General features: G+C 39.3%; 1 long non-coding RNA gene across 1 annotated transcript in view; it reads left to right on the top strand.

Moving 5' to 3' along the window:
- Positions 1 to 2,632: 2,632 nt before the first annotated feature.
- The window catches only part of LOC112625162, a 40,221-nt gene continuing 34,329 nt past the window's right edge, over positions 2,633 to 8,524 (top strand). The window contains exon 1 of the long non-coding RNA XR_003119536.1: positions 2,633 to 2,900. This is a non-coding gene — a long non-coding RNA (uncharacterized LOC112625162). The remainder of the gene's footprint in view (positions 2,901 to 8,524) is intronic.

Genomic DNA, 8,524 nt, shown 5'->3' with positions numbered 1-8,524 from the left:
GGAGGATACTGAGCAGAAAGGGGTGTGGGCTCACGCATGTTTAAACAGCATCCTGTGTCCTGAAGAGAAGGGCAAATGTAGGGGGACCAGTGAGGAGGCTCCTGCCACAGTCCAGGCAAGGTGCTATAGTGGCTCGGGCCAGCATGGTTGTCCTTATTAGACTCGAGTGACTTGAGATCTGGGACTAGATCCCATTTATGTTTTAACCTCCAGCCTCCAGCACAGTGCCCCACACACAACACAATAGGTGCTCAAAGGCACTGAATAAACAAATAAGGCAAGTTGTCTCAGCAAGAAGCTACAGCTTCTGAAGTCGGCACTGTTCGTTTTCCTAGGGCCATGTCTTAGTCTGTTTTGTGTTGCTATAAAAGAATGTCTGAGACTGAGTAATTTATAAAGAAAAGAAGTTTACCTGGCTCTTGGTTCTGCAGGCTGAGAAGTGCTAGGGCATGGCTCTGGCTTTCCGCAAGGGATTTCATGCTGCATTACAACCTAGTGAACAACAGTAAGGAGAAGCAGACAGGTGGAAGAGGGGGAAACCTGAGGGATGTCCTGGCTTTGTAACAACACACTCTTGAGGAACTAATCTATTTCTGGGAGAACTAATCCAGTCTTGAGAGAGTGAGAACTCACTCACTAACATGAGAACAGCACCAAGCCATTTATAAGGGATCCACCCCCATGGCCCAAATACCTTCCACTAGCCCCCAACTACCGATGTTGCCATGGTGGTGATAAAATCTCAACATGAGCTTTGGTGGGGACAAATGAACCATATCCAAACTATTGCAGGAGAGATTTTGCAACATTTTGTTTCCAGTGGGTAAGCTTCATCTTCTGTGCTTTCTAATTGAATGGCCCTTAGGCCACATTCTGAGGACAGCGTGGGTGTTTGCATGAGGGCCAACACAACCAAAACTTGATTGTGAAATTGTTTTTCTTTAAATTACCTTTGGACATAGGAAACGTGTTTCAAAAAATAAGTAAAAACCACCCATTCTCCAAGGCGGGCTGCCTTAGGCAACTGAGTGCCTCAAGACCCCAGGTGCATCCTAGAATGCAGTCCAAACCTGTGTGAAACCCAAATCACCTCTTTGATAGTCAATGTCTGTCTTTCTGGTTCTAATTTAAAGATAAAAAATACCTGTAATCCCAGCACTTTGGGAGGCTGAGGTGGGCAGATCACTTGAGACCAGGAGTTTGAGACCAGCCTAGCTAACATGACGAAACCCCATCTCTACTAAAAATACAGAAAATCTAACCGGGCATGGTGGTGCACGCCTGTAGTCTCAGCTACTTGGGAGGCTGAGGCAGGAGAATCGCTTGAACCCAAGAGGTGGGGCTGCAGTGAGCTGAGATCGCACGACTGCACTCCAGCCTGGGAGACAAAGCAAGACTCCATCTCAAAAAATTAAAGACTAAAAATCTTCATTAAAAAAATCAAAATCAACATTTGGATAAGGTAATTTGAGAAGGATTTATTAGCATGTGAATTTATTTACTTATTTATTTATTTTTAAGAAAGAGAAATGTACAGAGAGATGGGGGGTGGTCAGGTAGCAGTTCTTTAAACTCTCTGTAAAGCTCGATGATTATATGATTTCTCAGAGTTGCTGTAGGGCTTCGGTGAGATAATATCCCTAAAATGCCTTGCACCAAGCCTACCATAGAGTGACACTCAAGAAATGTTAGTCCCAGCATTTTCCCTTAACAATTGTCTTTTCCCCTAACAATTCTCTCAGCTGTTTGCCAGGGATCTGAATGTCGTGGGTCCACCAGGTTTCTCAGTCTGACAAGATCACTTTTCTCATCTGGTAACCTCAAGGCTGCAAGATGAGTTTTACGGGCCCTTGCCTCCATAATGCGCTATCGATTTTTACATGATTTTTGATACAACTTTAAATTATTCAGCATTGTATTTAATTTTTATTTTAGACAAAGTCTAAATTTTCCTAGACCTTGAAAATTTCATTATTTTAGATGTGAGCAATAATGGAATTTTTTTTAACCCCAAAAGTTTGTTTTTTTCCTTCTTGATTTTAAAATAAACTCACACATTTTTGTGGGTCCCTAAGAGTACCATGAACCCTAGGCACTGTGCCTAATGAGAAATGATGGAAAGAGAAACAAAAATGTGAAGAACAAAGTCCAACAACTCAAAGCTGCTCAAGGAAGGGATATTGCTTCTATGGGAGGGTTTACTCGTCCCTCAAATGGGTTTTCCTGGCTCTTTGACTCTTCAATCCCTTCCAGAGGACAATAATAAAATTTGTTCTATGAAACTAAAGGAAAACCATAAACGGTCGGTGACTGGGTTGGTGGACATTAGCTAATGTGAAACAGAGCACAGGACTTGTCTAATAAGGAATTTACACATTCCCATCCACACACACCTTGGCCTGGTGTGGGTTCTGCCTGGGGCCATGGATAATCAGTGCCTGCACAGCCTCTCCGGACTCTCAAGGGAACCACTTGCACCCAAAACCTAACTTCGAGGACCTCCAGGCAGATCAGGAGAGCAGGTCATTCACCACTCACAGGACAAAAGGAACTGATTCAGCCTGCTTTTGGGGGCAGGGAATTGATTCCTGGACAATTAGGGAGTGTTTAAAAGAGATTGGCTGCTGGTGGGACCACTCCAGTCACTTTCCAGGCAAGACAGGGCTACCTTCAGCATCTCTAGTGAAAGTGGTGAATTAGCACTTCAAGGGTGAGATGGCATGGACAGAAGCTTCTGGGACTGAGTTCACCATTGGAGGCTTCTTTCCAGCTTCCTGAAGGTCTCTGGAGGTCTCTTTTTACCTGGGAGGATGATCCCTGGCGGCTCCCTGCTGACATTCTTCAAAACTAGGCTATTTCCCCAGTGTCCTGCAGATAGAACAGAAGAGGAAATGATGAAAGTAGGTTGCTCTATTATTAACTCATCTTTGAATTTCAGTTCCTTTGTTTTAGTATCAGTTTCTTGATGCTAGGCATGACACCCATTCATTCACTCATTTATTCATTCAACAAATGTTTATCAATAACCTATGACATTCTAGGCACTATTCTAGACATTTGGAATACAGCAGTGAATGAAATAAAGATCCCTACCAGTGTGAAGCAAACATTCTAGAGGGGAAAAAAGGCAAGAAACTATAACACAGCAGTACAGTTTATTGTCTATAAGATGGCAGTGATACAAGATACACTGTTAGTCTGTGTGCCACTAAAGAAAGAAAGAATGCTGCTAATAAATTGTTGCCATTATAGAATGCATCTTGATTTTATGTATGTTAAAATGTGAAACTTAGAATTGATTACATATGATAAATAAACCATAGTATATTAAAAGGTGGCTATGAAAAAAAGTGAAGCAGGGAGGGGAGTGGTGATATTGAACGAAGGCTTGAAAGAAATGGGGCTGTTAAATTAATGGCAACTATTTTTGCAAAACTGCTTTATTGAGATGTGTAATTTATATATAATAAAACTCATCCTTTTAAGTGTATAATCCAATACATTTTAGTAAGGTTACAGAGTTATGCAAACATGATCTAGATTACCATGATCTAGATTTATAATATTTCTTTCTTTTTTTTTAAAGAACAAGTAACATGAGATTCACCTCTTAAAAATTTTTAAGCGTACGGTACAGTGTTGTTAACCAGAGGCACAATTTTGTATAGCAGATCTCCAGAACTTAATCATCTTGCATAACTAAAACTTCATACACCTTGAATAATAACTTTCCATTTAACCTGCCCCATATGCTAGCAACCACCATTCTACTCTGTTTCTATGTGTTTGACCTTAGATACATTTAGATCCTTATGTAAGTGAAATTATGCAGTGTTTGTCCTTTTGTGACTGGCTTATTTCACTTCGCATAATGTCTTCCAGGCTCTTCCAAGTTGTAGCATATGGTAGAATATTTTTAAAGCTGAATAATATTCTACTGCGTGTACAGTATGCCACATTTTCTTTATCCTTTCATCCAGCAATGAACATTTAGGTGATTTCCACTTCTTGGCTACTGTGAATAATGCTACAATTAACATGGTAGTGCAAATATCTCTTTGAGGTCCTGATTTCAAATCTTTTGGATAAATCCCCCAAATGGGATTGTTAGATCATACAGTATTTCTATTTTTAATTTTTTTCATGAACCTCCATACTGTTTTCTATAGCAGTTGCACCATCTTACATTCCTACCAGCAGTGTGCCAGGATTTCAGTTTCTCAACAGCCTAGCCAACACTTATCTTTGTTTTTGTTCTCTCTCTCTATATATATATAAAATAGATATCCTAACAGCTGTGAGATGATATCTCATTGTAGTTTGGATTGTATTTTCCTGATGATTAGTGATGTTGAGTACCTTTTCATATACCTATTGGAATGGCAACTATTTATTGAGCAATTGTGAGATCCAAGAGGGCAGGTATCATTTGTTTACCACTGTGTCCCCACTGTTAAAGCATCTGACACATGGTAGGTGCTCAATAAACATTTGTTGAATGACTGAGCTACTGTTCATATATGCCAGGCACTTCACAGTGAATTCTTTTTTTTTATTTTTAAATGAATATAGTTTTATTACTTTCTCATAAATACTAATTATCATGGATTCAAACCAAATGCTAATAAAATGTTTCTTTTTATTTTTATTATACTTTAAGTTCTAGGGTACATGTGCACAATGTGCAGGTTTGTTACATATGTATACATGTGCCATGTTGGTGTGCTGCACCCATTAACTCGTCATTTACATTAGGTATATCTCCTAATGCTATCCTTCCCCCCACCCCACAATAGGACCCAGTGTCTGATGATCCCCTTCCTGTGTTCAAGTGATCTCATTGTTCAATTCCCACCTATGAGTGAGAACATGTGGTATTTGGTTTTCTGTTCTTGTGATAGTTTGCTGAGAATGATGGTTTCCAGCTGCATCCATGTCCCTACAAAGGACATGAACTCATCCTTTTTTATGGCTGCATAGTATTCCATGGTGCATATGTGCCACATTTTCTTAATCCAGTCTGTCACTGATGGACATTTGGGTTGATTCCAAGTCTTTGCTGTTGTGAATAGTGCCGCAATAAACATGTGTGTGCATGTGTCTTTATAGCAGCATGACCTATAATCCTTTGGGTATATTCCCAGTAGTGGGATGGCTGGGTCAAATGGTATTTCTAGTTCTAGATCCTTAAGGAATTGCCACACTGTGTTCCACAATGGTTGAACTAGTTTACAATCCCAGCAACAGTGTAAAAGTGTTCCTATTTCTCCACATCCTCTCCAGCACCTGTTGCTTCCTGGTTTTTTAATGATCGCCATTCTAACTGGTGTGAGATGGTATCTCATTGTGGTTTTGATTTGCATTTCTCTGATGGCCAGTGATGATGAACATTTTTTCATGTGTCTGTTGGCTGTATGAATGTCTTCTTTTGAGAAGTGTCTGTTCATATCCTTTGCCCACTTTTTGATGGGGTTGTTTGTTTTTTTCTTGTAAATTTGTTTGAGTTCTTTGTAGGTTCTGGATATTAGCCCTTCGTCAGATGAGTAGATTACAAAAACTGTCTCCCATTCTGTAGGTTGCCTGTTCATTCTGATGGTAGTTTCTTTTGCTGTGCAGAAACTCTTTAGTTTAATTAGATCCCATTTGTCAATTTTGGCTTTTGTTGACGTTGCTTTTGGTGTTTTAGACATGAAGTCTTTGCCCATGCCTATGTCCTGATGGTATTACCTAGGTTTTCTTCTAGGATTTTTATGGTATTAGGTCTAACATTTAAGTCTCTAATCCATCTTGAATTAATTTTCGTATAAGGAGTAAGGAAAGGATCCAGTTTCAGCTTTCTACTTCTGGCTAGCCATTTTTCCCAGCACCATTTATTAAATAGGGAATCCTTTCCCCATTTCTTGTTTTTGTCAGTTTTGTCAAAGATCAGATGGCTTTAGATGTGTGGTATTATTTCTGAGGGCTCAGTTCTGTTTCATTGGTCTATATCTCTGTACCAGTACCATGCTGTTATCATTACTGTAGCCTAGTAGTATAGTTTGAAGTCAAATAACGTGATGCCTCCAGCTTTGTTCTTTTGGCTTAGGATTGTCTTGGCAATGCAGTGTCTTTTGTGGTTCCATATGAACTTTAAAGCAGTTTTTTCCAATTCTGTGAAGAAAGTCATTGGTAGCTTAATGGGGATAGCATTGAATCTATAAATAACCTTGGGCAGTATGGCCATTTTCACAATCTTGATTCTTCCTATCCATGAGCATGGTATGTTCTTCCATTTGTTTGTGTCCTCTTTGATTTCACTGAGCAGTGGTTTGTAGTTCTCCTTGAAGAGGTCCTTTACATCCCTTGTAAGTTGGATTCCTAGGTATTTTATTCTCTTTGAAGCAATTGTGAATGGGAGTTCATTCCTGATTTGGCTCTCTGTTTGTCTGTTACTGGTGTATAAGAATGCTTGTGATTTTTGCACATTGATTTTGTGTCCTGAGACTTTGCTGAAGTTGCTTATCAGCTTAAGGAGATTTTGGGCTGAGACCATGGGGCTTTCTAAATATACAATCATGTCATCTGCAAACAGGGACAATTTGACTTCTTCTTTTCCTAACTGAATACCCTTTATTTCTTTCTCTTGCCTGATTGCCCTAGCCAGAACTTCCAACACTATGTTGAATAGGAGTGGTGAGAGAGGGCATCCCTGTCTTGTGCCAGTTTTCAAAAAGGAATGCTTCCAGTTTTTGCCCATTCAGTATGATATTGGCTGTGGGTTTGTCATAAATAGCTCTTATTATTTTGAGATATGTTCCATCAATACCGAATTTATTGAGAGTTTTTAGCATGAAGGGCTGTTGAATGTTGTCAAAGGCCTTTTCTGCATCTATTGAGATAATCATGTGGTTTTTGTCTTTGGTTCTGTTTACATGTTGGATTATGTTTATTGATTTGTGTATGTTGAACCAGCCTTGCATCCCAGGGATGAAGCCCACTTGATCATGGTGGATAAGCTTTTTGATGTGCTGCTGGATTCGGTGTGCCAGTATTTTATTGAGGATTTTACATCGATGTCCCTCAGGGATATTGGTCTGAAATTCTCTTTTTTTGTTGTGTCTCTGCCAGGCTTTGGTATCAGTATGATGTTGTCCTCATAAAATGAGTTAGGGAGGATTCCCTCTTTTTCTATTGATTGGAATAGTTTTAGAAGGATTGGTACCAGCTCCTCCTTGTACCTCTGGTAGAATTCAGCTGTGAATCCATCTGGTCCTGGACTTTTTTTGGTTGGTAGGCTATTAATTATTGCCTCAATTTCAGACCCTGCTATTGGTCTATTCAGGGATTCATCTTCTTCCTGGTTTAGTCTTGGGAGATTGTAAGCGTCCAGGAAATTATCCATTTCTTCTAGATTTTCTAGTTTACTTGCATAGAGGTGTTTATAGTATTCTCTGATGGTAGTTTGTATTTCTGTGGGGTCGGTGGTGATATCCCCTTTATCATTTTTTATTGTGTCTATTTGATTCTTCTCTCTTTTCTTCTTTGTTAGTCTTGCTAGCGGTCTGTCAATTTTGTTGATCTTTTCAAAAAACCAACTCCTGAATTCATTGATTTTTTGGAGGGTTTTTTGTGTCTCTATCTCCTTCAGTTCTGCTCTGATCTTAGTTATTTCTTGCCTTCTGCTAGCTTTTGAATGTGTTTGCTCTTGCTTCTCTAGTTCTTTTAATTGTGATGTTAGAGTGTCAATTTTAGATCTTTCCTGCTTTCTCTTGTGGGCATTTACTGCTATAAATTTCCCTCTACACACTGCTTTAAATGTGTCCCAGAGATTCTGGTATGTTGTATCTTTGTTCTCATTGGTTTCAAAGAACATCTTTATTTCTGCCTTCATTTCGTTATGTACCCAGTAGTCATTCAGGAGCAGGTTGTTCAGTTTCCATGTGGTTGAATGGTTTTGAGTGAGTTTCTTAGTCCTGAGTTCTAGTTTGATTGCACTGTGGTCTGAGAAACAGTTTGTTATAATTTCTGTTCTTTTACATTTGCTGAGGAGTGCTTTACTTCCAACTATGTGGTCAATTTTGGAATAAGTGTGATGTGGTGCTGAGAAGAATGTATATTCTGTTGATTTGGGGTGGAGAGTTCTGTAGATGTCTATTAGGTCCACTTGGTGCAGAGTTGAGTTCAATTCCTGGATATCCTTTTAACTTTCTGTCTTCTTGATCTGTCTAATGTTGACAGTAGGGTGTTAAAGTCTCCCATTATTATTGTATGGGAGTCTAAGTCTCTTTGTAAGTCTCTAAGGACTTGCTTTATGAATCTGGGTGCTCCTGTATTGGGTGGATATATATTTAGGATAGTTAGCTCTTCCTGATGAATTGATCCCTTTACCATTATATAATGGCCTTCTTTGTCTCATTTGATCTTTGATGGTTTAAAGTCTGTTTTATCAGAGACTAGGATTGCAACCCCTCCTTTTTTTTTGTTTTCCATTTGCTTGGTAGATCTTCCTCCATCCCTTTATTTTGAGCCTATGTGTGTCTCTGCA

This window comes from Theropithecus gelada, chromosome 5, assembly GCF_003255815.1.
Source record: "Theropithecus gelada isolate Dixy chromosome 5, Tgel_1.0, whole genome shotgun sequence".
In the NCBI taxonomy this organism is placed as follows: Eukaryota; Metazoa; Chordata; class Mammalia; order Primates; family Cercopithecidae; genus Theropithecus; species Theropithecus gelada.
Note: the sequence above shows the minus strand (reverse complement) of the source record. Positions and strands in the feature narration are given on the sequence as shown.